At 42.7% G+C, this 26,678-nt stretch overlaps 1 pseudogene across 1 annotated transcript; it reads right to left on the reverse strand.

Annotated features, from left to right (window-relative positions):
* Positions 1-13,358: 13,358 nt before the first annotated feature.
* Positions 13,359-26,322, reverse strand: LOC308164190 (TBC1 domain family member 8B-like; annotated as a pseudogene). The gene is made up of 13 exons: positions 25,779-26,322; positions 19,476-19,690; positions 18,988-19,105; positions 18,389-18,674; positions 16,638-16,803; positions 16,438-16,536; positions 16,267-16,337; positions 15,692-15,932; positions 15,463-15,528; positions 15,090-15,182; positions 14,855-14,902; positions 14,639-14,736; positions 13,359-13,841 (listed from the first exon to the last, which is right to left on the reverse strand). The product of its transcript is annotated as a TBC1 domain family member 8B-like (transcript).
* Positions 26,323-26,678: the final 356 nt, after the last annotated feature.

The following is a 26,678-nucleotide window of genomic DNA, read 5'->3' on the forward strand; positions in this document are numbered from 1 at the left end:
AGTCCTTATGCGCTATGTCCATTTGCTCCTCCTCTCCTGCGTCCAGCATCCCCATCCCACTTACACGCTGAGCGGCTTCAGGCCGGTCTCTCGTGGGCTCCGCCGCTCCTGTGGCTTTCGCGAGAGCCTGGCTGGGACCCGTGGAGGGTTCTGGAAACGTGCGGTTGTAAAACTCCTCCACCTGGGCTTTGGAAAGTTCAAGTGAGTCTGGGTCTCCCAGAATGCTTAGGCTATCCTGAGTTTTCTGTCTCTCCCTCTCCGATTGGGTGAGGAGGGGGGTCGACTCGCCGATGTCCCTCTGCTCCACACAGTTGCCCTCTGGCGCCAGTAATTCAGGACAGGCCAGTATGTCCATAACAGTCTGTCCAGGCAGAGGGTTCATACCAGTCAGTGCAGGCCGAGGGTTCATACCAGTTTGTACAGGTAGAAGGTCCATGTTAGCCTGTGAAGACAGCAGGTCGAAAACACAGGATATTAACAGGACTAGCTTCTCTTCCCAAGTTTGCTCTGAAGGCAGCGCGGGAGCGGCCTAGATGACACTGGGCAGACTACCACCTGACCTACTAAATACAACGCCATTGACTCCCCTCTTCAGTCCTGATCTAAATTTAACCCCTTACAGTTGGCTGTAGAAATAATTATTAGTTGGCAACTTTGCATTAAAATAAATGTTGTAATTAATAGTTATAGTTATAATAACCATATTATTGGTTATTATTTTCGAGGGTACTACACAAGCACGACACATTGTCCCCGTCTCCATTTCCAGTGACATCGCACCTGACATAAATAATCATGTATGCTCGTCCATGAATTGTGCTTTCATCTAATGTTATGCTACTACGGGAATCAAGTGATTTGACATTAGAAATGAATTTGTTTTTCATCTCTTGTGCAATGTGCTCTACAATCTGGGCACATGAATGATCGGATCAGTGAGTAGGACCGACTGTATAATCCTTTCTTTAGCGACAGTATAGGCTGCCCTGAACGAACTAGCTGTCTCCTTATACATACTGGAGGTGAGTTCTGCTACTTTCTTCGGAAGCACTTGCTTTTGTTTGAGCTCTGCTATTTCAACAGTTAGGTGTCATAACAGGTGCAGCTGAATTCAAGTTTGGTTTCTTGGATGAAAACCCGAAACTTTCCAGTCTTGTCGCCTCGGTCGGCAGCAGTGGCCTTTTTTGGGGCGGCATGATAGCTAGCTACTGAATGTTTTCTTCTCAATAATCGTGTTTTGACTTCTTTTTTTTTTTAAGATGGACTCAATTCAACTTAGAGATATTTGTTGATCGTCATAGCGAAGGGTCTGAACACTTATGTACATGAGGTATTTCTGTATTTTAAAACATGTTTTCACTGTGTCCTTCTGGGGTATTGTGTGTGGATTGATGGCAAATTATTTTTTCATTCAATCCATTTTAAATTGACTCTATAACACAACAAAATGTGTAAAAAGTGAAGGCGTCTGAATACTTTCCAAAGGCACGGCATATAACATACTTTGATTTAAATATTACTTTGCAAGAATCCTTTGGTAATATACCTAAAGCCCCTAGAAGACATGTAGTTACTACAAAATTAGCTAAGGAATTTCTAAAAGGACATTTTGGTGCTTAATGGAATAAGAAGCTAAGTGCCCCATTTACTCCCATTCCATCTCTGAATTGAGCGATCACACTTCACTAGATACAGCTAAATAAAAGGTAAGCACTCAAAAATCTGGGGTCAGTCATCAACATGGGAGATGCATATAAAACAAATGTCAAGCCAAATAGTGACCCTTTCCTTTGATGGTAAAATACCGTAAAATCAAAAGGTGACATTCCGTACTTTTGCTAAAACCTAAATTGCTAGAGTAGGCCATGATCAGACCAAAATGTACTTTTTAGACAAACTTTCCAAAGACAAACAGAGGGCACTTTATTATGTCATGCTCCTTTCCTGACATGGGACTCCTGAGCCAACAGGTAATCGACTTGTTGACTGTTGGCACTGATCAGCAGAAAGTCTTCCTTCATATGAAAGGTGGCAAAAGAAGCGTTGCAGTATGTAGTCACCAATGTAACTAGAGAGGTCAGGGTCCATGTCACTTTCATAGTGAAAACACACAAGAGACCAGACAGAGAGGGTAAAATGAAGCATATAAACCTTTATTGAACAGCTCTTTGAAAGAAAAACATATTTTAGTGCCTTAGAACAGTCCGGAGGCAGGAACAGGGCCACGGGGACATTTGTCAGGTGATGGGGTTTATTAATTCAAATTGAAATATATTTATATATAACAATGGAAGGAGACAAAACAAGAAAGGAGGTTATGGATTATGAGGCAATCCTGAGCAAGGAATTGAGAAAGAAAACACGGCCAGCGAACTCTCAACAAGACAAGATGGTGGTCGCGGAGAAGGTTTAGCCTCAATGTGACATTTGTCAGGTGATGGGGTGCTACTGTGACTCATCCTCAGGACAGGAGTGCCAGGTGAGCCTCTCCTCATAGAAGGATATGGTCCCTTTATCACGTTGAACCGAGTGTGCGCTCCGGCGCTCTCAGAGCAAATTTACGAACGCAGCCTACATGTATGGCTATCGCGAGGAAACAGTCGAATAAGCCAATCACAGCCACGCTCTCGACTGCAGAAGCGGCAACTGACAGACTGCTCCCTCCACTCACTCAACTAAACCTCATTCAAATAAGTAACATAACATATGAAATGACGCCAAGATATAGACAGGTTTAGATTATTTGATTTCATGGTAACATTTTTATTTCTCTGACATTCACATAAAGTGTCACTTGTGGTAGGCACAGGCAGATCAAACAAATCTTGGAAAACAGTATTCCAACGCACCCCTCCAGAAAAACAACAATACATAAACCAGGCAGCACATACATTGTATTGTAGTCATCATACCATACCAAATGAAAGCATTTACATTTGCTGTGGTTATTGAAATGGGGACCATTACATTATTAATACATACACTACCCTTAGCAACGTCTCGTAAGCATCAGTCGAATGATGCGCCAGGCTGTTGTTGTTGTTGTTGTTCAGTGTTGTGCAACTAAGTTGTTTTTGTTTGAAGAACAGATGGGTCAGATTATTCTCATTCCTCCAACGGATTTCGGGTCAACAGGTGAATTATTACTCTGTTCTTCCTCCATTTCTCTTGTCATCTCAAATTGACTAACGGTGATACCGGACAAGTTTGGACACAATTAAATAGCTAAATGTAACCCAAACTATTAACCCTAACTATTTACTATCAATAAGTTACTGTGACTGACGGTGGAAATGCGTGTTTAAGACATTTACTGTATGAGGCTTTTATGAGAGCATCTTGCTGCTGATTTATTTATTTAATATCCAGAAATTGTTTTTGGCAGATGATTTTCCCATTTGATGTAGTTCATATTTGGAGTTTTGCTAATTCTATCATCTATGTACCGTTTCCTCCATAAGTATTTATTATTCATTGCGTTTAAATGACAAAATAATTAAATTATGATTATATGATTGGAGCACTTTGAGCTGCAACGTTTGCTTGAAAACTTTTTAACTTTTCAAAAAATGCCGGTCGAGATTTAGTAGCTAATCTAAAAATTACAATATGATATTATGTACTATAACTGTACTATAACTGCTATGAATGTACTATGTACTATAACTGTAGGAATTTCTAAAAGGACATTTTGGTGCTTAATGGAATAAGAAGCTAAGTGCCCCATTTACTCCCATTCCATCTCTGAATTGAGCGATCACACTTCACTAGATACAGCTAAATAAAAGGTAAGCACTCAAAAATCTGGGGTCAGTCATCAACATGGGAGATGCATATAAAACAAATGTCAAGCCAAATAGTGACCCTTTCCTTTGATGGTAAAATACCGTAAAATCAAAAGGTGACATTCCGTACTTTTGCTAAAACCTAAATTGCTAGAGTAGGCCATGATCAGACCAAAATGTACTTTTTAGACAAACTTTCCAAAGACAAACAGAGGGCACTTTATTATGTCATGCTCCTTTCCTGACATGGGACTCCTGAGCCAACAGGTAATCGACTTGTTGACTGTTGGCACTGATCAGCAGAAAGTCTTCCTTCATTTGAAAGGTGGAGGACTCTGTCAGTCAGAGCGTCAGTGATGTCATTGTGACTCAGGTCCAGGATTTGTGCTTTGTGCAGGTGTGTGAGCAGCGGCTCTAGCAGGGCGTCCGTGAGTCGGCAGTGGCTGAGGTCCAGGTCCGACAGCCCCTCTGCGTCAGACGCAGAGCCTCGTCCTCCCTCTCCTCCTGCGCGTGCGACAGGTCCACTGAAGAGGAGCAGGAGAAGTCCAGCCTGTGCTGCAGAGCCCTGAGCAACGCTGTTGCTGCTGCTGCCCCCTGCTGGATGTTCGAGGCATCGCAGCAGCAGTGGAGGAACCTCAGTAGCAGCCTCCTGTCAACACTGAGTTGGGACACTTTGTCCAGGAGAGGCAGGGTGCTCTCCATCTCCCCCGGTGGTATGGAGGTCCACAGCAGGCTGAGTTGGACGCTGTCACTGTGCTTGTGCTTCGTATACGACTACAAGCAACAGCTTCTCTGTCTCAGAAGACCATTTCAAAGTCAGAGGACCTTGGTGACTAGGGATGTCCCGATCCGATACTGATATCGGATATCGGCGCGATATTGGACCTGAATGCTGGATCTCCAACTGGATGATAGATAAACTATATTACATACCAGATGATAGATAAACTATATTACATACCAGATGATAGATAAACTATATTACATACCAGAGGATAGATAAACTATATTACATACCAGATGATAGATAAACTATATTACATACCAGATGATAGATAAACTATATTACATACCAGAGGATAGATCAACTATATTACATACCAGATGATAGATAAACTATATTACATACCAGATGATAGATAAACTATATTACATACCAGATGATAGATAAACTATATTACATACCAGATGATAGATAAACTATATTACATACCAGATGATAGATAAACTATATTACATACCAGATTATAGATAAACTATATTACATGCTGGATCTCCAACTGGATGATAGATAAACTATAATACATACCAGATGATAGATAAACTATATTACACACCAGATGATAGATAAACTATATTACATACCAGATGATAGATAAACTATATTACACACCAGATGATAGATAAACTATATTACACACCAGATGAGAGGATGAAAACGATCTATTTAAGTAGCAACTAGGAGGGTGAAGAGAGAGTGACCAGGGAGGCAGCACCCAGTCAGGTCCAGACACTGCACTGTGCAGAGTCTCAGCAGGGAGGCCACACTACTCACAACCCTGGACAACTCTCTCTCTGGTGGCTGGGGGCTCTTTAGGACTAAGGAGAGCTTGTGGATTGTCAATGAAGCGCTGCCTCTCCATGTCCCTGTTACCAGTCTGGCCAGTTTCACTGCCATGCTCTGATTCAGTCTGAGCTTGTGTAGCCGTGCCACATGTGTGAAGAGAAGTGAGGCTCCCATGAGAGAGATCTTGCTGGGTGTGAGAGTGAGCTCCACTCTGGAGGCACAGAGGCCCAGGACTCTCCCCACAGACCTGCAGGTTTGCCTGGGTTACTTACCTTGCAACCCAGATCTGCCTAATACAATGATTACAATTCAACCTCTCTCTGAGTCATCAATATATCATTTCCGGCCACCTGACCAAGAAAGATCTCCAAATATCACTCATATCCTCATCCCCTCTCAGTAGCAGGAGCGGTCCTGGGAGGAGGCGGGCGCACCGTCTGCAGACGACTCCACGTCATCTGGACCGCCCAGCCCCTCACCGTCATTGTCACTGTCCCCGCCCTGCAGGCCTGGGCAGAAGTTGGCCGTGTCGTTGGCGTTGTTGTAGTCGTAGTCTCCGATGCCTTCCCCCAGCTCCCCGGACAGACACTTTTCGTCTTTACACAGCTGCACGCTGGAGGGCTTGAGGCTGTGTTGGGACAGGGTCTCCGGGAGGAACTTGAAGTCTGCAGGTAGAGTGGTCTTCTTGTTGAGGGCTGACTTGGTGTTAGTGGTAGCAGCTCTGGTACAGTGAAAGTGGGTCTCAAAGTTGACGTCGTCGTTGAAGTCGATCTCAAACACCTTCTTGGGCTTCCTCTTGCGAGTCTCCTTGTCAGGCGCGTGGTCCTGTTTATGCTTGGGCTTAATCTGCCAGTAACCGGGGCCGGCCCACGTGGCCATGGGCTTGGGGCTGAAGTAGGAGTACTCCCTGGGCTGGGAGGACAGCTGCGGGCACATGGTGGCGAAAATGGCGATGTCCCCCTCTCCGATGGGAATCATATCCCGTCCTTCCTTGGAGCCCTCCCCACAGTCCCCTGGGCCCCCCTCCTCGTAATCGGCGTCAAAGTCGTCCCCGAAGTCCTGGCCCCCGCCGCCGCCCTCTTCCTCATCCGACTCCGCCTCGGCGTTCACGTCAAACACGTGCTCCCCCTGCTTCATATTCTCCAGCAGCTGGTTCATGGTCTGATCGGGGTTCCAGCTGGTGAAGGAGAAGTCCTCCAGGGAAGGGCAGATGGACAGACTCTTCTTCAGGGCCCTCTGGAGACCACCTGCGAAGGGCTGCGAAGTCCATGGCGATCTGAAAAGAGTCCATAGGTTCTGGATGGTCTGGGGCTTCCATGTTGCAGTTCCACTTTACACAAGGAAAAACAAACAAAACAACAACACATGTCAACATTAGTAGCTTATCCAACTTTTTGGTTTTTGTTATAACGTAACAATAGGGTTGCCACCCGTCCCTTAAAATACGGAATCGTTCCGTATCTGACAGTTAAAAGATGCGTCCCGTTTTGAACCAATACGGAACGCTGTTTGTTCCGTATTTTCAATCCACCCGCATTGCGTGATTCCTCCAATATATCATACAGAGCTGCCAAGTCTTTTATTTTAGAAATTCCTTTAAATAAAGCTACCGGACACGAGTTTCGTGGCATCTTTCAGCACGCGCACCTGTGTTCACTCGAGCTGCACGTAAGTCAGAACGTAGCAAGCAGGGTTGCCAGATTGGACTACTTATGGTCACACTGGACGGGTGGATTCGGCAGCTTTTAGACTGGTTGGGCTGGAAATTGTCAATTCCGTCTGGCAACCCTGGTTGCAAAATATGTGCATGTACGTATCTGGTAGCCTGGTACTTTCAAATCGCAAGTTGTTTCATCCTCTGTTCTCTTTTTCGGGGTGATGGAGGAGAGATTGGCAGTGAAATATCCATGATGGGACTTTGCTCATCATCCTCCGTCCTCACACTCATGTTTTCCCCGCTCCATTAATCTTCTGTTATTCAACACGAGTGTGAAAACGGATTGTATCCTTTATCTCAAAGACACTATGGCATACCGTTTCTAAAATTCACTTAATATTCACTTAATTTGGGTGAGATGATAGGCCTACGTTGCAACTTTACAGTTTTGGTAACTGTTTTTTGTTTCTCTACTGTAACATAATATAACATTGTTATTAGTATTATTATTAAATACAATGTACAATACAAATACAACAATTGGGGGTCCCTCAAAAAAAAATGCTGACCAAGGGGCCTTGTTGATGGGGCCCAATTTTCTTTTAGACTCTGTAGGCTACTGTATTTGTTTATTAAGACTTACATAAATATGATGTATTGTCTGAATTTGTCTTGTTTTATCAAATGTTACAATTATTTGTATTTCTTGTGCTGGTTTATTATGAACAACATGTAAAATTGCAGGAAACTAGCACAAATAATTGTGTGGGAGAGAGGGGCACAGTTTTGGGGTTTTGAGGGGCACACGTGCACAGTTTTGGGTCGCTCCACCGCCAAAAAATCTCACTCCAAACTTTTGGTGAAACTTGGCAGCCCTTAAGGCTTTATTGAAACGATGTTTAACTTATGATTTACTAGCACTGGCGCCCCCACCCCGCCCTTGGGCCCGTGGTGGTCGTGGTCCCGAGGAGCGGGGCCCCTACTGCGAGGGGTGTCCCTTAATTCTCTGACTGAAAGGTGGCAACCCTACGTAACAACCAGCTATAAAGCCTGGGCCTAATTTATTGACAACTTCGTCTCCGCAGCAATGTGAGGTAGTTTGTAGCTAGGCTACTGTATGAATCTCACAGTCCGTCCATATTGGCGACACTTACTGATAAAGTTTCAATTTCATAACAAAACTCAAACGTGAAATTGTATAGGAAGCTAAGCTAGCAGCAAGCTAACCAAAACGACAGCCAGCAACCAGCTATTTTTAGTGGTAAAGCAACTAGCAAGTACCACTAGTCCAGATTCAGCTAGCTAGCTATCTAACGTTAGCTCACTACGACGGCATACAACTGCGAACTATAGGTATTTGTCTCCAAGTCTGATATAGTTAGTACACATTTATTGTAAAATAACAATGATTCAACCATTATTTTCTTAACTGTAACTTTAAATCGCGTTTACCTCAAAATATGTGGTTTAGCAGAGGGATATCGCACGCATGTACCTAAACAGCAACGTGAAACATTTCATTGGCTGGTTTCTACATGTATTGGTGCGTTCGTAAAGTTGCTCTTGAAATCTGATCAGCACTCATGGAATGCCTCTTGTCCAATCAAATTACATGGTCGCTTTATCACGTTGAACCGAGTGTGCGCTCCGGCGCTCTCAGAGCAAATTTACGAACGCAGCCTACATGTATGGCTATCGCGAGGAAACAGTCGAATAAGACAATCACAGCCACGCTCTCGACTGCAGAAGCAACTGACAGACTGCTCCACTCACTCAACTAAACCTCATTCAAATAAGTAACATAACATATGAAATGACGCCAAGATATAGACAGCGAGCGCTGTCTGTACATGTGCAGGCATGTGCCGAAGAAACAGTTCCATAAATAGAAAATTAGGTTCCTCCGTACCTAGTAGGTTCAGCATCATGTCCATGTGCTGGGAAGGCTTGCTGTCTCCCAGCCCCTGAATTGCGAACAGACGTCGGGCTCGTTCTGACCGTGATAGTTCGAAGGTCTTGAGGAGGAGAGCCTTAAACGCTGTATATTTATTCAGGGCAGGGGGAACTGTAATGAAGCCCACCGTTCTGGCTGCAGTGGAGCTCCCCAGCGCCGAGACGACATGGTAGTAGCGTGTGGCGTCATCTGTAATCCCACAAACTGCGACCACATGCTTCAAGCAGTAACTATATCACTCATGTAACAACGCGAGTACCACCCACTTAACCCTCCGTACGGAAACAATAATCCCAACCCATAGTTCCGGGGGTGAATTATGTTAACCCACCACACAGGTTTAGATTATTTGATTTCATGGTAACATTTTTATTTCTCTGACATTCACATAAAGTGTCACTTGTGGTAGGCACAGGCAGATCAAACAAATCTTGGAAAACAGTATTCCAACGCACCCCTCCAGAAAAACAACAATACATAAACCAGGCAGCACATACATTGTATTGTAGTCATCATACCATACCAAATGAAAGCATTTACATTTGCTGTGGTTATTGAAATGGGGACCATTACATTATTACATTGAACAAATTTAAATTTTACTTGGATTGGCATAAATACATTTGTGCTATGAAATTAAAAAGCGTGATGTTTTTCTCTCTTTTATGGTAAAAGTAATGTCTAATACAGCAATATTTCACTGATAATATATACCATTATCCTATGGGGTTGCAGCTATTCCATAGCCACCTGACTCCACATGTCTATTGCCTTACTAATAAGGCCTATAGGCCATGTTTCTTGCATGAATGGTCCCCTCGAGTGAACATCTGAGGGTTTCGGTAGACAACAATCACCCAACACCTGCTTTAGCTGATTTTGACACTACCACTTTTGTTAAGTCGATGCACTCTGCTATAATTGTTTTAAGTTGCTGCTGTAACATGAGCATGCCTAAAAATTATGGAAAGGGCGGACTTGTTTACAGGTGAATTCCAACTCCTTCCAAATGTATACTCAAGGACGACCAGTGCTGCAATTATCTACAGAATTAACTACCAACACTTAAGCATCATCCTATGATATCGATTTTACTGACAACAGAACGGCAAAGTATTTATATATTGTTTACGTTATTGTGCTGTCAAGCAAATATTTCTAAAATCTTAGCAGCTATTATAACAAGATATTTAAGAGGTATTTATTTACTTAGCCAAGTATTTAATCAAGAGTGAGAGGTGGGGTTTATTCACTATACTACAACTGCAAGGTTGATTTTACTCACAGATGGCACTGAGGAAGAACACTCAATGAATGAATGAATGAATGAATGAATGGTCTTTATTGTCATTGCTACAGTACAGGTACCAAACAACGAAAGTACAGACCATATAAAAGAAATGCTCATCCAGCTCTCATTGTCTTGACACAATCATTTGGAAAATAAACATTTATCACTGTATTTAAAGTAGAAATATCCTTACTACACAGAGGCGGTTGTAGCAGGGTTTAAAAAAAAAAAAAATGCTGACTAAAATTCCCAGTTTTACAGTCCACTACATCTAAGAAACAAAGTAGGACATTCAGAACCAGCTAATGTTTTGCATTTGGAATGATTTGTTGTCGTCATTTGTTCATTCCCATGCACTGTCATGCATTAGCATTTTAAAAAGATTAAAAAAGAATAAAAATAAAAACATAGAAAGGAATGTGTAACAGGGTATCCACTAGATGTTATACTCTGTCAAATAGTTTTCATCTGCGGTCTCATAAATCTATACAATAATCAAATATATCAAGATTTTCATTTGATAAGATATGATGATTATGATGAATATAACATGTTTTATTTACTAAAATCCCTTAAACATCTTTAATCCCTTCAACTTTGCAACTTAAGCAAATGATGCAATATCAAACAAAAGAGAGCGACCATCAGGCATGTTTAAAGTCTATCACACACATCTACTTTCCTTTTAAGACTGTAAAAAAGAATGATAAAATAATTGAAATATTGCATTACTATGTCTTCCTTTGAAAGCAGTGGCTACTGTGAGTGGCTCACGTTTTTTTTTTGTGCCCTGAAAGTGACATGACTTGGCAATGACAATGCTCTTACTCTCTCACACACAATACTCTCAAACAAGACAATTGCATTTGAGAATTCAAGCGAAGGCAAACATTCAAGAAATGTACTAACAGAAAAGTAGAATGGTGACAGTCAACTGTGTTTTGGGCATTTAGCAAGTAAGTTCCTATTGTATTTTCATAAGCCCCATTCAGAAATAAATCACCAGAGATTTGGCCTTAACCCTTCATCATAAAGTTAACCTGAACATACAATAACAAAGATGCCTCTATAGGACACATCTTTAATCTCTTTATTCTTGAATACTTACATAATTACAGACAAGGAACAGTAAAGCTCTCATATACAATACATGGAATTTACATGTTCCTGTTTCAAAATATGACCTCCGTGTTATGGCTTCAAGTGACTCCCCTGGAATGTGTTGCTGCTCCCTTCATATGTCTTGCCACATTGCCAGTCGTCCTAAAGTGAAAAAAGCTGGTGTTTCTGAGAGATTAGCTGAGAGATTTAAGGCTGCATGAGAAAAATCACTCATCAAAAGCAAAACGCTTGATCAGGTTCGCTGGTGTGCAAAGGACAGGTCTGAGACCTGGGTCTAAGAACCTCGCCTGGCTCCTGGTGTGTAGACTGCTTTAGCCAACTCCTATGACTATCGTTGGTATGACAACAGAGGAGTTGGCTATAACTCATATACAGTGGCCGGCGTAAGTAATGGGACAATGAAGTATTTTTCTTCTCTTGGCTGTCCACTCCAAACGTTTGGATTGACTGAGGTTAAAGTCAAAGTAAAGATTCTCAGCTTTTCTTTAATCATAGTGTACATATGTGTTTCACCATTCAGAATGACAATACCGTTTATGTATAGTTCCCCTATTTCAGGGGACCTAAAAGTGATGGGACAGATGATCAAATGTCACAGCCTGGGGTGGTCCAGAGGTCTAGCACCACTGCCTACAATGCACACATATGCCAATGTCCGCATGGGTTAGAATTTGGCCTGCTGACATACCCTCTCCTCCTTACTTCCTGTCTTTCTCTGTCTCAATCCAATAAAAACAGAAACAAATCTTAGTGGAACTGCCCCACCAAAAAAGAACGTTTACAAAAATAAATATACTGTATTGATGAAATGTCCAAATCAAGCACTCAAGTTTAGTATTTGGTTGAAAATCCTTTGCATGCAATAACTGCATCTTCTCTGGTGATCTTGAGTTGTTTACACTTTTTGGCCCTGAAAAACTCTCGTTGCCATGGCAGTATGTATGGGGTCATTGTCTTACTGTATGATGACGCCCAATCCAATGAATTTGGAGGCATTTGCTTGTGCTTGAGCAGACAAGATGTTTCTGTACACTTCAGAATATATTCTGCCATCAGCAGTTACATCATAAATGAAGACAAGTTAGCCAGTTGTAGTGGCAGCTATGCATGCCCTAACATTAACACCCCCTCTACCATGTTTCAAAGATGAGGTGGTATGCTGTAAATCAGGCAGATCCTTCCCCCCCAATCTTTCCACTTGCAATCACTCTGGTACATGGTAGTATCTGTCCACAAGACCTTTTCCCAGACCTCTGCAAGCTTTTTAGGTACTTTTTTAAAGGCTTCCTAGACTTTCATTGACCCCGCTTTGGTCCTCATGTTCACAAACACCAATACGTGAGCTTAGAATTATAAGGTTCTATCTCCGTTTAGGGTAGTTCAGAGATATTGAGCGTCAAAGTTTTTACATTCCATTTTGTTTTGTGAGATGGAACCTTTGTATTTTATTAATTACTAACCAAAAACATTTCAACATTTAAAAAATAACACCACATTAATAAACACCTAATGGATCAGATTATGTAAAAAACAAAATTTTGACAAAAATTGAGATAGAACCTTATAATTCTAACGTCACGAAAAGCCTAGAATCAATACTAGACATTGACAGCTCTCTTATGCTTGCACAAATCATGTGATGAACACACCTGACTTACCAGAAATACCAGTCAAGCCAATTCTCCCATTAATTAAACCAATTAATTAAGTCAACTATCTTCAAATCCAACGTTTTGGAGTAGAGAGCCAAAAGAAGACAAAATGCTTCATTGTCCTGTTACTTAGACAGGACACTCTAGATATGGAGCCAGGCTAGAATGAACCTACAGAACACAACATATTTATCCGCTTTACTTGTGTGAATGATTTTTTTTTTCTTCCCAGAAGTGTATTTCTGCAGTTGGTGACAGTGAATGGGATTGACAGTCTGTTCTTGTTTACCTGGCTAGGTGAAAGAACACAAGAGAGGATGGAGAGAGTGAACATCAATGGCTTTGATAAAGAGGGTTAGACCTACAGTGTATCCTTCACTTGTTTGCCTTGGCTTTCACTTGGGCACCCTTGGCATGGTCCAGACGTGACTGAATGTCTACAGGCTTCTCAAAGAAGCGCACGAGGACCGGCTCGTTGAGCAGGGACGCCAGGATCTGCTCAAACGAGAAGGACCACTCCACCTCCTGTGACTTAGACCTTGCCTCCAGGGTGCTGGTGGTGCCGGGGGTGTCTGACCTATTCTCTGGGGTGGTAGAGGCGTTCCCATCAGCCAGAAGCCCCTCTGAAGCAGTCTGTGCAGGGCTGGTGAGCTCCTGAGGGCTGCTGGGCTCCGCCTCCTGGAGCCTCCGCCCTACTTCCTCCATCCTCAGGAGGAGACTGGTCACACGGACCACCGCACGGTACTGAGACTCCTCCTCAGGGTCACCGTGGAACAAGTTGTAGAGAGTCTTGGAGAACTGGATGAACTGAGCCTGAGGACACAATTGGGAGACGGGTGGATGGTAAGATTTGGAAGATGATGTGTTTGTGCAGTCAGAATGTAAAATCACGGCATATTTGGATTAAAAATCAATACATGGCAAGTGAATTAAATCTGGTAGAGTATAATTCATTATCTCGTATTGAGAGGCTGATCAGTTCAAGAGATAAGCCTGCATCTGACTGATTACGTATAAGAAATCGCTTTATTAGGAATAGCCCCCGTTTTCGAGGGGGTCCTATGCAACAACAATACAATAACAAGACAATTAGACAACACATTCAACAAAACAAAAAAAACAAGATTTTTTTTTTTATTATTATTATTATTATTATTTTATTATTATATGTATATAATATATATATATTTATTTTATTTTATTATTAATTTTCTATTGGCAATATGTGTTTGGTTGATGGGTGGGTGGATACATAGGGAAAAAGAAAAAATAGAAGGACCTTCATTCCTTATTTGTGTACCCATAAGTGCTGTACTGTGTACTTCCTTCTAATAAAATATTGTTTAAAAAAAATAAAAAATAAGAATGAAATAAAATAGACAAAAACTACAGTAACAACAGGACCTATGAACCACAGAAGACATGACAAGCAAAATAACAGAACAGACAAAACTAAAACAAAAAAATCTAAATTAAAGCAAAACATAAGGAGCATACAGATGGATCTTCCAATGATTAGCAATAGAAGAATAGTAATGGTGACAGTGATACTATAAGTTCATGAGTGTACCTTTATAATAGATACTACCCTGGACACTGTTTTTTTTTACCTGGTTAATTCTGGGTAAATCCTTGATGCTCTCCTCTTTCTTCAGTATCTCGTCTTGCCATTGCTTCAGGTAGGCCTGCAGGTCCACTTTTCCTCTGCCTATGGAAAATGTTCTGTTCAGACACGAGTATGGTGTGTGTACAATGTGTAAGGGAATTTGGTTTCAAGCAAAATTCAAAGAGCATAGTCAAAGAGCATAGTCAAAGAGAAGCGTCACCTCTTTCAGGGCTTTTTCTTATCACACCGTCCTCTGGTAGATCGGACACTGCAAAGGAAGATTTTTTTTTGCTTTTAAATTGCCTCAAAGTAACCATACGACTTCATATCGTTCAAAATGCAGACAAATGATAAGATGTTGTTAAAAAAAGATCAAAACAAGCACAATGAAAGGAGTTAGGCCCAAAATGTGAAATTGTTAAGAGAGGAGAAGGAATACAGCAGAGCAAGCTGACCAGTCAGTCGACTGAAGTGGGAGAAGTCTTCTGTCATTGGAATAAAGTGGGGAAGTCTTTGGCCCTTTGAGTGGGAAGGACTACCTGTGAACGCTAGAAGCAATCCTCAGTGAGAGCATGCAGTATTATAGGACAGACAGCTAACACAGACCAAAGCCAACTGTTCTGAGAGAAAATATAGAAGGGCAGGATGAAATATACTGTATAGTGGAGATTAGAAGTTAGTTTAGCGGAAAGTCTTGAGAGGGTGAAGTAAATTAGCTTTTTCCAAGGAAATATTTACCAAAGCGTCAACACAGATTACAAGGCATCATAGACCAGGAATGACACGTAAACAAGGTTGACGGAGAAGTAACTCATCTAATTGACTCACCTGGTGGAAGATGAAGCTTAAACAGGAATTTCAGCTTATCTGTGAAACTGCCACTGTACACAATGTCTATGGGAAGAAAAACACAATGAGTGGGGGAAAATAGAGAGAAAGGTTGCCTGAGGGTGATCCAGGATTAGATTAGTGACACCTAGTTTACCACAGAGGTGGGGGGGTAAGGGTCAGACAAGGGGAGAGGGGTTTGTTAGAACAGGCGTTCAGGTGACCTTACCCAGAGCACAACAGAACTCCTTGAAGTTGACAAGGCCGTCCTGGTTCTCATCGATCAAACGGAAGGCCCAGAGGGAGAGGGCGTCCTTGTTGCTGCAGAGGGACCAGGGCTCCAGGAGGGAGAACAGCAGGCTGTACTGCTGGAAGCCCAGCTGGTACTGGTCCAGATAGGCCAGGCTGGGGTCGTGGTGCAGCAGGGCTGGACTGTTCATGGTCCAATAGCAGCTGAGGAAATGTTGCCTCTGGAAACAGAGGAGAATTGAAGAAATTCCCATCCCCCCAGACAGTTAACAATGTGAATATATTTTCCTATGCTATACGGTAATAAATGTTAGGTAACTGGAAACATCTTGGTGTTCTTCATTCGATCGGTGTCAGATCCTCAGAAGCTTTCACTCTGGAAGAGGAACTTTTACAGTTTCAATCTCAGTCAGTGATTGGTTAATAGAGCATCGTCTATTTTCAACACATTTCCATCTCCATGCCAGTCAGTGTTATGTGTCCACATAAGGGGGGACATTAAAGCTGAGGTGTTTTATTATGTCTTCAAAGAGGGACTGAGCGGTTTTCACCCACCTTGAACAATGCGTAACGTAAAGGCCGTCGAGCTGGGAAGCACTGAACTTGACTTCTTGTGACACCCGAAGCTGGAAAAAAGTGTCTCCATTAATCCTAAATACAATAATAATTAATAAGCAATGAAAAAAAAATAACTGAATTTTCACTTTCACGGAATGTGACACTCACAACATTTTGCTTGGTAGTGTCCTCCAAGGTTTGGATGACGTAAAGTTTGTTTCTTTTCCGCATGCTCTCGACTTCCTCTGACCGTATATCTCCGTATTTCTGGAATAAAATGACACAAGATAAAACTACTGCATGCCTCTCATTGAACATAGCACCATGAGCGCCAGAGGAGGTTCATGGGTAGCCTAGGTGGAACATACCTCATAGGCCTCTCTGATGAGATCACTGATGTCCACCTTGGGGTGGGACGTCCTGTCACTGCTGCTCACTGACGCTTGCTGCACCGTGGGAGGGAGGGGACTGTCCTTGTTGGTCACACTGTCAAAAAACCAGTCAGGGAAAACAATAAGGTTCTCACATGAAAGTCTGAATCAGGACCGGGAGCATTGTTGCATAAATTATTTATCTGATTTGCGTTCTCACAGCCCTTTATGTAAATGAAGTAGCATACGCAATCGAAGCAACAGACGTGGTAGTTGATTGGTCCGAATTTTTTTAAATTGCCCATTCGTCCCGCTCTTATCCAGATCAACACGCATGCGCTGTTGTTTTCCTATGGACAGCCTGGGTGCGTCGTTTCTAATCTGAGCAAAACCACCCTCTTCAAGCGGAGCAAGCGTTGGTTGTTTGCTCCGGGAGCGACTTCGAATGCGCGTTCTCACCGCTCCAAATGACGCAGAGCAAAGCGAATTTGATCCTAAACTCTGATTCCAAGTGAAGAAAATGTTCTAGTGAGAACACCCCCTAAAAGAAGGAACTGAAGGAGATTATTTGAATCTCGCTTCCGAAACCATAAAGAGTGATTTGTAATCGGCGACTTTAGTTGATCCCCTCAGGGCTAAATGACACATGCTGCGTCTACCTTACCTTACCTCAATGGCGCCCGTAAAAGTTCCGCCACGCACACACGCCGCTAGGGGTGTAACGGATCACAGCTGATCCTTGATCCGTACGGATCGCCCCCCCCCCCCCCCCCCACGGCAGGGCATGTGTACCGCGGTTCAATTGCAAAATGTAACCAAGTAATAATATTAGTTTAGTTAGTATTAGTATTAGTTAATCTCTCTTGTAAATCACAATGTAGAGTTGCCATGAAAAGATAGACGCGACAGTTGCATGCTTTGTTTTACTGTAAAGCGCAATGATAGGTTGATAATGCAAAAAAATAAAAATAAAAATCTGTTGTTTACTCACTACACGTGAAGATGGGAATCCACAGCAACAAGTGTATCATGGCGAGTGCTAGTAATGTTGGCGGCGGAGAAGAACTCGAAAGGCCTCCCTCGTCATTTAAAATCCCATGTATGGGAGCACTTTGGCTTCTCTGTCAATTATAACAATGATGGAAGAAGGGTGGTCGATACAAAAGTTACGGTGTGTAGGAATTGTGCAACGAGAAAGTCGTATGAGAGAGGCAATACGTCAAGCATGGCCACACATTTGACACAACATCACCCTGGTGTGTTGACGGGAGGCACGAAAAAGGTAGCTCGACAACTTCTGATAATGTAGCCATTTTTTGTCATACCATGTTTAAGGGAAGGTTTCACTTTATTATTTAGTTAAAAGTGGCATAAAACATGTTTATTCGTCTGCTTTAAAGAGCCCAGTGATTCACTCTCTCCTACTGCACTATAATTTAAGATGAATGTGTATTTCAGAGAATATGTAGTATATGTAGTATGCAGTAGAATATGTTATGTATATTTGACCAGTTTTGACATCTTGAATGTTTTTTGAATGTTTTTTGTTTCACACAATAAAAGTGGTGTTTTTACAGAATTCAAGGAAAAAGCAGGTTTTAGAAACAAAAATGATCCGATCTGTGACTCAGAAACCGCGACACGATCCGATCCGTGAGTCAGGTGATCCGTTACACCCCTACACGCCGCTGAGGTAAGGGCGGATGTGTCATTTAGGCGTCAGAACCTGGTCTCTTGTTGACACTGACCTGTTGAGGATGGTGACTGCCTCGGCATCGTCGTGGCTGCTAATCAGGCCCTGGATGTTATAGTCCAGCACCGCCAGCCCCAGCTGCAAGATGGCCTTGATGCCGTCGTAGAAGAAACAGTCCACCACGTTAACGGCGCTCTCGATGGGCAAGACGCTGATGAACAGAGTGAGGAACCAGGACAGAGAGACAGACGAGAAGAAGGTCAGGTCTGTCATGTGTTCCGTCAGCTGCGAGAGCTGCGCTCGGATCAGCTCCTCAAACACGGCCTGGTCCACCAGCGCACCTGAGGAAACACAAGACACAGGTTATCACTCAGCCATTCCCAGCAACACAAGGCCCAAATGGCAGTCGGAACATAATTGCAGTCAACACACTGACACGTGTGTGTGTGTGTGTGTAAAACATTTTCAAATTGGAGGAATGTCGGTCGTCTTTACTTTGTAATACACACAATAAGAAACAGTACACAATAAGAAACAGTAAGGTCTTTTTTTGCTCTGCTCAACACTATTTGTTCTAGCAAACTGGGTCCCCACAGTGTTCGCTACTAAACAGTAGGAGGTTTAAAATCAAACGTGTGTGACACGACCCCTCACCGATGATCCTGCGGTTGAAGTAGTCAGGCAACATCCTCTCACACACGGCCACCAGCAGCCAGAAGGCCTCTTCCTCTTTGGCGTAGAGTAACAGCACCGACGTCAGGATGTTCATGGCCTTCACAACAGACAGGTCAGGAGACGGGTAAGGATGGGCTTTTTTTGTGTGGATGTTTGGAGTTTTTTTTTTTTTTAATAGACAGAGGGGGGTTAATATAAGGGGTTTAACACCACGTGAGTTTAGAATTATAAGGTTCTATCTCCGTTTAGGGTAGTTCAGAGATATTGAGCGTCAACGTTTTTACATTCCATTGTGAGATGGAACCTTTGTATTTTATGAATTACTAACTCAAACATGTCAACATTTTTAAAATAACACCAAACAGGCATTAATAAACACCTAATGGATCAGATTATGTAAAAAAACTCAATTTTGACAAAAATGGAGATAGAACCTTATAATTCTAACGTCACGACCAGCCTCGTACCTGGCAGTAGCCGATTTTGGGGTTCCTGTAGGCGTAAGCGGTGAGGACTCGCCGGAGGGCGGAGATGCCCGTGTCACTCTGGAAGGCCGGGTGCTCGGGGAGGGAACGGTGCAGGTCTTTCTCTATCTCGTCTGTGGCCAGGGTGCTGGTGCCCAGGGACTGCTCCACCAGCTCTGTGTAGTAGCCTGGGTGAGTGGCCATGTCATTTACTGCACCTGCAGAAGGCCAAACAGCACACACCACGTTCAAATACCAAACTATGCCACAATAATGCCAAAATCATGCCACTGCATTTCGTTGTCTGGTACTTGTACTCTGCAATGACAATAAAGTTGAATCTAAAGTCATCTAATACAACCTGTTCAGATCCCACAACTGATTGTAATTCCCTCATGGTGTCATCTTTAAATAAACAGCTTTCACAAACACAATCCGTTCTGCTGTCGTTCAGAGACTTAAAGAACCGTGAAAGATCCATACACAACTAGGGATGGGAATGGAGAACCGGTTCCAAATTGTTTGATGCATCGGAATCGTACGCCTCCGAGGTTATCTATTCCTCCTCGACCCGTCCGACTCTGCTAGACTGACCACCTGCAGCCATGACCGGGTGAGCATGGCAGCCATTCAGCCACCTGACTTGATTGGCTAGCCATTATCAACTTATATTCAAAATCCCACACATTTCCACTGTAATTCATTCTATATAGCAATTTTAATTCACCCATATACAATAATTCATTCATAAAACATGGCTTAATTTCAAAAAGGACATTGCTAATTGTAAAATCTGTAAAATTATAATTTCAAGTAAGAGTGGAAACACCAGCAATATGTTACATCTTTCGAGGCAACATGGGCTAAAATTACAGGAATTACATGTTTTTGACAGGCACGAGTGCCACTGCTTCCCAAGCGAGCAACATGTCCGTTACTGAGGGTAAATATCCTATGCTAATATTAGCTCGGCAGATTTCTTTCTTTGACTAAGAAACGCTAATTGAAAACGAATGCTGTACAAATATTCTCCCATTTCATCCATTTTAGACAATGACAGACTGTTGCTACAGATCCTCCCAGAGAAAGCAGACATGCACATTTTTCTGCAGAAGAATTGTTGAGTTTATCAGTTTTATATTTGTTTACAAAGTGATATGCTTTAAAGAAAAGGAACATTACATTTATTTTCCATTATATGTCATGTTCAGATATTATACATCTGTGTTGACACTGAAAACCTGTGTACTTTTTTTCCACACACAGAAAATTTATCAGGAATCGATAAAGAATTGACCCGATATGCAGAATCAATAATGGAATCGGTATCAATGGTAAATGGACTGTCAATGGTAAATAGCGCCTTTTTTTTTGCTGCTCCAAAGCGCTTTACAATGGCCTCTCATTCACACACCCATTCACACACCAATGGTGGCAAGCTGCCATGCAAGGAGCTGGCCCGCTCACTGGGAGCAATTTTGGGGTTCGGTGTCTTGCCCAAGGACACTTCGACATGTGGGCTGCCGGGGCTCGAACCGCCAACCAGCCAACCTTGCGATCATTAGACGCCAGCTCTTTTTTTTTTTTTTTTTTATCTTTTATTATAAAAATATTCTTTTAAATACAATCATAGCTATACATATTCATACATGTTCATTTTATAGCCTTCATTGTATTCTAATTCAAATAAAATAAATTAAAAACCAATAGATAAAAACAAAACACACCCATACCATTTTGGTATGAGATGCATCCATCTATTATTCAGTCAGTCCTTCATAACCAAGATAACCCTTTATCATAAATCAATAACAAATGAATGCAACACACAAAACATCTTCAAAAATCTAAATCAAACTCCAACCCTCCATCCACCACCACTCTTATAAACCCACAATCCCTAATAAACAACTTCTCAAAATCTTTTTGCCCTGTCTTGTGCATCAGTCCCACATTCTTCCTGATCAATCCCTCAAAGACTTTCCACACCGTTATCCACTTTCCCTCAAATCTTGCTAAATTCCTCCTCAAATAAATTGCATACCTAGCCTGTGATAATACATAATTTAAACACCATATATTCACTCCCCTTCTCTTTCCCTCCACCCCAAAAACCACCATCCTCCTCCACTCCTGCATCCCCACCACCTCCACCCCCCAATGCTTCTTCACTAGTCCTTTCAACCTTTCTTCGAATCCCTTCATTTCTCTACATTCAAAAAGCATGTGCATTAAGTTCTCATCCTGTATCCCACACACATCACACTCCCTCGAAACTGTTCTGTCTACCTGATGCAACACCACCTTAGTATAAACCCTGTTATGCCTAAGCATAAAATCAAAATGAGTACATTCTAAACTATTATATTTTAAAAATAAATTCCTCCATATGTTCTTCACCTCCAATCCTGGGAACACCTGCCTCCACACCTTCTCTGCCGCAGGCTCCTTCACTCTGCTCTCCAACAGTGCCCAGTAGCACTCCTTCACCTTAACCGCTGAGAAGTCCCGCACTGTTTCCCCTTTCCCTAGTCTTAACCTAGGTAACTCTGTTTGCTCCTTCCCTTTTAACTCCCTATCTAACCTACTCACCCACTCCCCTGGTATACTCTGCTTTATTTTATTATACATGCTCACTATTTCTCCCCTTCTCGTCTCCTCATCTGTTTCCCTAACAACTTCTATAATTGCCTGCTCTGATAGGAACCCTGGCACTACCTCATACCTAAAATCCCTTACTCTAATCAGTCCTGCCCTGCAGAAACTCCTAGATTCTAACATTTTCCCCTCTCTTCTTATTACAGGGTTCAATAAAACTGGAACATTTAGTATCTCCCCTCTCTTCTCACACTCATATCCTACCTGAGGCAAAAAACTACCCCAGGCTTTAAACACCTCTTTATAGAATTCCGGCACCCTATCATACATCCGTACTTTAAAGCTCATCAACAACCCATAATCCCCACACCTCCCACATCTATGTACCCATTCCCTAAAGTATCCTTTCCATCCATGTCCTTCCTCCCCATACAAAAACCTTTTTACTGTTCTGACTCTCATTGCCCTCATCTTTACTTCCAAATCTACCAGTTTCAACCCTCCTTTATCATAATCTGCTACTAATACATCATACGCTATTTTAACCCCCTTTCCTCTCCACAAAAAATCTGACACTAACATCCTGGTTTCTTTTAGAACCCACTCTGGTACATTCAATACTCCTAATACATAAACATATTTTGACATTAACAGTGCATTAACAATTACAACTTTTCCCTTCAGTTTCATGTTCCTTTGCTTCCAATAATTCAATGTTGTTCTTATTTTATTCAAAACCCCTGTCCATGTGTAATCAACAGCCTCCCTGTCATCCTCTCCAAGATATATCCCCAACACTTTTATCATCCCCTTTACAATTTTCAAATCCAAAACACAATTGTCTGTATTCACTCCCCCTATACACAACATTTCAGACTTGTCAACATTCACTTTTGCACCAGAAGCCTTTCCATATATGTTTACACACCCCATTATTTTGTTCACACTATTTACATCCCTGACAGTACATGTCGTGTCATCTGCATATTGATGGATTATGCTAACTCCTCCCCCCGGCATATTTATTCCCTTAATTTCTTTCTCCTGCTTAATATACGCTGCCAATGGCTCCACAGATATGCTATATAGCAATGCTGACAGTGGACACCCTTGTCTTATTGATCTCCCCAAAGGGAAGGAGTCAGTCAATAATCCATCTATCTTTACTTTACTTCTTGCATTCTTATATAATAGTTCAATCCAATCCCTCATAACAGTCCCAATCCCAAAATGTTCCATTGTTTTCAATAAAAAAACATGTTCCACCCTGTCAAAAGCCTTATTTAAATCCAAAGATAACAATAAACCCCCTTCCTCCCTCATGTCCTTCACAACATCCCTTAATGTGCACATATTCTCTGCCACATCCCTCCCTGGGACTCCATAGGCCTGGGTAGGTGCAATCATGTTTTTCATTACTTTATTCAATCTATTTGCTAATACTTTTGCTATGGTTTTATAATCACAATTAAGTAATGATAATGCTCTATAATTCTGTAATTTGTTCCTGTCCCCTTTACCCTTATACAATAATGTGAGCACCCCCAAACCCATAGAGTCCGGAACAACCCTTTTATTCCCCATACACGTATACACTCTGCACAATATAGGGGCCAGGATGTCAACAAAAGCTTTATAAAATTCAGCCGTCAACCCATCCGAACCCGGACTCTTATTTGGGTTTAACCCCATGATGGCTGTCTTAACCTCCTCCACCCTTAGGTCTGCATCACACATTTTCCCTTCTTCTTCTGTCACCCTAGCTTCCACTGCTTCTAATACTTTATTCATACATTCCTCATTCACACCCCCAGATGTATATAGGTCTGTATAAAATGACTGCACAGTATCCATTATTCCCACTAAGTCTGTTATTATTTCACCTTTATCATTCTCTAATTCCTTAATTTTCCCTTTCTCTTTCTGTCTCTTCTCTAAACCTAAAAAGAATGCTGTACTCCTTTCTCCCTCAACCACATACCTTGCCCTACTCCTTACTAAAGCACCTTCACACTTTCTCTTCTCTAGCTCCCTCAAATCTTCCCTCACTCTCAAATACTCTGCTAAATCATGCCCTGGAATATTATCAACTCTCTCCTGTTCTATTGCTAACCTTTTCTGCAAATCTCTTTCCTCCCTCACCCTCTCTTTCCCTCTCAGTTTTGCGAATGCTATTATTACAGCTTTTAATTTATCCTTCATCCCTTCCCACCACACACACACATCACTCTCATACATCTGGTCTTCCATAGCAACACTCACACACTCTCTTACTATCACCCCAAAACGTATATCTTTCAGTAAACTTGCATTAAAGCACCATGTCCCTCCTCTTCCCCCTACGTTCCTCGCACCTAGCTGGAAAGACTGAGCATCGTGGTCGCTAAAGGCCATAAACCGATACTCAACCCTTCCAACCAGGTGCCTCACCTCCCTCTTCACTAAACATAAATCGATCCTTGATTGTCTCAAAACCCCCATCACCATTTGTCTCCTTGAAAAAACCTGTGCATCAGGGTGCCCCTCCCTCCATATATCCACCATTCCTCTTGTGCGCATCATTTCTAACAATACTGGGCGTGACGGATCATTCCTAAATTTCACCCCCCTTGTTACATCTAACCTGTCCACCACCACATTATAATCCCCAACCATAATACAATTCCCAACACATTTCTCTTTCAAAGATTCAAAAAAAACTTTCCTATATTTGTCCACATTTGGTGCATATATACAATATAGTGCATACTCTATCCCTTGATATTCGAACCCCACTCCCACCACTCTTCCCTCATTGTCATTCATTATATTCCTTACATTTTTCACTACCCCATTCTTTACCAAAATAGCCACCCCACAAGCATACACAGTTCCATTACTCACATAAACTTGTCCATTCCACCTCCTTCTTACATCTTCCATTATATCCTCTGTCCAATGCGTCTCCTGGAGGCATATAATCTCCTCTCTGTATGCTGCCAACACAAGCTCCATCTTCTTCCTATCCCTGAGTCCATTTGTGTTGACAGCAACAACCCTGACCATCGTCAAGATTACAAAGAAAAAGATCATGTACACCGCCATGTCATTTTCCTACCTTAGTCTTCTTCCCTTGTGCACCTTTTGCACCCCTTCCTGATCTTGTCCTCACCCTCTGTACATCCGCATATAGTCCTTCATCGGAACCTTTTCTTTTCCCCACGCCCTCTGTTGAAGGCCCTGCCTCATCCATCTCTCCATCCCTTACTGCGTTGTCTAGGCTGGCTCCAATCTCCTCTCTCTCTTTACCCTCCATTTCCACCGGACCAGGCCCCTCCGCTCCTCTCTCCACTTCCGGCTCCATCTGGGTCTCCTCCACCACCTCAGCTTGTCCTCCTCCCTCCGTCACATCTTCATGGCTCCTTTCCCCCCCTTCTCCTTGTGTCTCCACCACTTCCTCCTCCACCACCTCCTCCTCCTCTCCCTCCATCTCCTCTTCTTCGTCCCCCTCCTCCTCCTCCTCCACCACCTCCTCCTCCTCCTCCTTCTCCTCCTCCTTCTCCTCCTCCTTCTCCTCCTCCTCCTCCTCCTCATCACTGCTCACTCTCTCTCCTCCATCATATCTCCTTCCCATGCATTCACGTGCATAATGTCCTTGTTTATTGCATTTGTAGCATACGAACTCCGGGCATTCTCGGATTACATGTCCTGGTTTGATACATAGCCTACATACCCTCACCTGCTTATCATGAATCACCCTAAAGTGATCCACTCCAACCAGGGTCTCAAACTTGGTAGAATAGGGCAAAGACCTCACCTCTTCGGTGAACTTCACCTTCATGTATCTCGTCCCGTCTGCAATGTCCGTTCCCGGCCACGTCTTTCTTTTGATAGGTGATACCGCCTTCACCCCCCACGACTCCAGCCTGTACCTGATCACGTCGTCCTTCAGATATACCGGGAGATGCAAAAACGAGACCACCATTTCATCCACCGCCAAGTCCTTTCCCATTATTCTCACGTCTTTTATCATGAAACCATCCACCAGCTTGTCCTTCCCTCTCCTCGATGCCAGCGTGATCTCATATTTCCTGTCTCCTTTATCCCGACAGCCCTCCACATTTCCACACACCTCCTTTATGCCTCGTAACATTTCCATCATGGTTATATTACTTCCTTGCTCCAGTCGCACTTCCACCGTCAAACTTGCTTCATACCGTTTGTCCGTGTTGCTTGTATCGTCGTCCATTCCATTCGCGTTGTTCGTTGCCATGTCGTCCGTCCTTAGAAGCCCCCGATCAGCACGAAGCTGTCGGGGTACTCAAAATCCTTAACTCGCTTAAATAAAGATGTTATTATAATGTTTTTTTCAAAAGACACGCTCAAACTTTTCTCAGTCCAAACACACCTGTTCAACTTCCGCTCATGCGCATAGACGCCAGCTCTACCTCCTGCGCCACAGCCGCCCCACTATGCCTATGTCTGCATGTATCCATGTATGAGGCTAATGTGCCGTACTGTATGTCATTTCACACTGCTTTGCCCAGTACCGTTTCCCTGGGAGGGATAAGTACAGTCCTACAGGGGTGTGAGGTTAATGTACTGTAGGAGCAGAACACAATTCATGTT

The sequence above is a fragment of the Nansenia antarctica genome, assembly GCF_963989245.1.
Source record: "Nansenia antarctica genome assembly, chromosome: 8".
NCBI classification, from domain to species: Eukaryota; Metazoa; Chordata; class Actinopteri; order Argentiniformes; family Microstomatidae; genus Nansenia; species Nansenia antarctica.